Below are 3,384 nucleotides of genomic sequence, written 5' to 3' on the forward strand. Positions count from 1 at the left end.
TGGAGGGATGGAGTGGAGAGGCATATGAGAGAGGGGGGTGTGAGCTGGGAGCAGGGCAGTGAAATGGAGGTGATTTGTTTGTGGCCACCCCCTACGGGATTAAGGCGTCTGGCAATAGATAGACAGATCCATTTATTCATTCATACGGCCTAAACACACAAGAGGAATCAATTTATACAAAGCTTCTTCACGTGATTAAGTCGGTCTTGTAAAACCTTTAAGGGAGAAGTGAGATTTAATAAGTGGGTGCCCGATACAAATCTTATCTATTATATTTCGATATGGATATGTTTTACACACACACACACACACACACACACACACACACACACACACACACACACACACACTCACAAACTCACAATCACATTACTTACACACACAAACACCTATGCATAATCACATTACACACACACACACACACACAATTCACTATCACATTACAAACACACACACACACACACACACACACACACACACACACACCTCACCCCTCCAACATCACCAACACCTGACAGAGGACGAGCAGAAAGGTAAACATTATTCACTCGCCCAGTTTGACAGAAAATACATTCACCTGGATTTTATTTTTTCATTTTTTTTTTTTCGCTTGCCTGGGGATAGACGGAAATATAACACTTTTCCGCTCTGGTGTGAGGGGTGTTTGTGTTGTGTGGGAGGGGTGTGTGGGGCTGAGTGGGGGGGGGTGACTGAGCTGTTTTAGAGATGAAGGTGAAGTGCATTGGTTGATTTATGTGGCCTGGGAAATGATGTGGTGTGTGTTTATGGTGAAGATGATGGCAGTGAATGTGGTGGTGGTGGTGAAGTTGAGGTTGAGGGTAATGGATGTGATGATGATGATGATGATGAAGTTGGGGTTGAAGGTAATGAATGTGATTGATGATGATGATGATGATGATGATAACCCTTCCTGATGATGATGATGAGGCTTCTTCATGATGATGGCGCTCGCCGTTGATGATGATGATGATGACCCTCCTTGATGATGATAAGGAGGAGGAGGAGGAGGAGGAGGAGGAGGAGGAGGAGGAGGAGGAGGAGGAGGAGGAGGAGGAGGAGGAGGAAGGAAATGAAAAGAACATACAGAAACACGAAGAGAAAAGCAGAAGAAATGGAAGAAAAGATTGATGAAGAGGGGGAGAAAGAGAGTAAGAGAAAGTAGCAGAAGGGGACACCTTAGAAGACGAAGAGAGGAGGAAAAGTTGGAGGAAAATGCAAGAGGGGACGAAGTGAGGGGAGAGGAAAAAGAGCAGCAGACGAGGGGAAGGAGAGGGGAGAGGAAAAAAGGCAAAGGAAAGGGAAGAAGGGGAACAGGTGAGGGAAAAGGTGAGAACAGAAAAATGAGATGAAAAAGGATGGAAGGGGATGAGGGAAGAAGAGGGGAAGAGAAAAGGGAAATGGTGGGAAGGAGGAGGAAAGAGGGGTGGAAAGGGAGGGGGTGAGGAAAGGAAGGGAGGGAGGAGGGGTAGAAAAAGAAGCCAAAGAACTGATGAGAGAGAGAGAGAGAGAGAGAGAGAGAGAGAGAGAGAGAGTTTCCAAGCGGCAGTAGCGGGGATTAGAAAAAAAAGAAAACGGGGCAGGGGACAAACAGAAAACGGGGGAAACATCTATAAATCGTTCTCATCAATTTTTACCATAAACAAGTTGCCATGAAAATTAAATATTATCATGTATCTATCTAAATATCTATCTATCTATCTATCCATTCATCCATCTAACAGTTTATCTATCCATTGAGATTTTCACCAATTCACTATACAGAAGTTGCCATGGAAATTAATATGATCATGTATCTGTCTAAATATCTATCCATCTATTCATCCATCTATCTATCTATCCATTCATCTATCTATCTGGACGTGTTTGTGAAGTGCTTGCTTGCTGTCTGACTTAGGATATACACAAACCATCTTAAACCCACAATGATCTTGAGAATATTTATAAATATGGACCCCGAATGCAAGTCTCTCCTGCATGTGCAATATTTCCGCCTCAACACTGATTGCAACCTGGTCATGCAGCGTCGTCTGGTGCAAGGTACATGGGAGTAAAATGTTGTGTAAAGAATTTGGATTTTGCAGTGCTGTGAAATGTTACAAAGGGGAAATAATAATAATAATAATAATAATAATAATAATAGTAATAATAATAAACAAAAATAATAATAATAGATAATAACAACTAATAATATATATATATATATATATATATATATATATATATATATATATATATATATATATATATATATATAAAACGCTTCCCGTCCGATCAGCGAAGTTAAGCAACGTTGGGTCTGGTTAGTACTTGGATGGGTGACCACCTGGGAACACCAGATGCTGTTGGCATCCCTACGTGTCAAGTGGGGTTGGTGGAGGATTAGTGCCCCTCCCTGTAAAACAATTAACTCTAAGCCGTTGGCCACCCCGTTTGGGATACATGGCGTCTGGCAATGAATTATTTTGCCAACGGCAATACCACGTTGAGTACACCGCTTCCCATCCGATCAGCGAAGTTAAGCAACGTTGGGTCTGGTTAGTACTTGGATGGGTGACCGCCTGGGAACACCAGATGCTGTTGGCATCCCTACGTGTCAAGTGGGGTTGGTGGAGGATTAGTGCCCCTCCCTGTAAAACAATTAACTCTAAGCCCTTGGCCACCCCGTTTGGGATACATGGCGTCTGGCAATGAATGAATGAAATAATAATAATGATAATAGTAATAATAATAAACAAAAATAATAATAATAGATAATAACAACTAATAAAAACAACAATAATTATAATAATCATCATCATCATCATCATCACCTTTTTCCCACCTAAAAATGAGTCCAAGAAGTGTATCCATACGTTGAAAGTGTGTGTGTGTGTGTGTGTGTGTGTGTGTGTGTGTGTGTGTGTGTGTGTGTGTGTGTGTGTGTGTGTGTGTGTGTGTGTGTGTGCAACCAGCGATTTACTCTCACATCAACCTACATCATCTGGTTTTCCCTGTATCTTGTTGACAAATATACACTTCCTGTCTTTCTCCCTATCCATCTATCTTTCTATCTATCCATCCATCTATCTATCTATCCATCCATCTATCTATCTATCTATCCATCTATCTATCTATCTATCCAACTATCTATCTATCTCACCCTATCGCTAGTACTGTATTTCAAGTCTGGGGGGAAGGGAGCATGTTTTTCCCTATTCAATTACGCTCGATTTTTAGACACGTGAGGTTGTCCATAAATAGCGCTCCACATGGTACTCACGTGGCAGTAGCTTGTGTCGTGGGCTCAGTCGGCTGGTGTGGGCGTGGTGGTGCCTGTAGGAAATGAGGAAATGATGCTAGATACTGATAACTGCGGTCCTCACG

General features: G+C 42.1%; 1 non-coding gene across 1 annotated transcript; it reads left to right on the plus strand.

Moving 5' to 3' along the window:
• Positions 1–2,485: 2,485 nt before the first annotated feature.
• Positions 2,486–2,604, plus strand: LOC145399948 (5S ribosomal RNA). Its single transcript, XR_013897393.1, has one exon. It is a non-coding gene; the product is annotated as a 5S ribosomal RNA (ribosomal RNA).
• Positions 2,605–3,384: the final 780 nt, after the last annotated feature.

This window comes from Coenobita brevimanus, chromosome 50 (assembly GCF_032717465.1).
Source record: "Coenobita brevimanus isolate Jiangsu-jjx chromosome 50, ASM3271746v2, whole genome shotgun sequence".
Taxonomy (NCBI): Eukaryota; Metazoa; Arthropoda; class Malacostraca; order Decapoda; family Coenobitidae; genus Coenobita; species Coenobita brevimanus.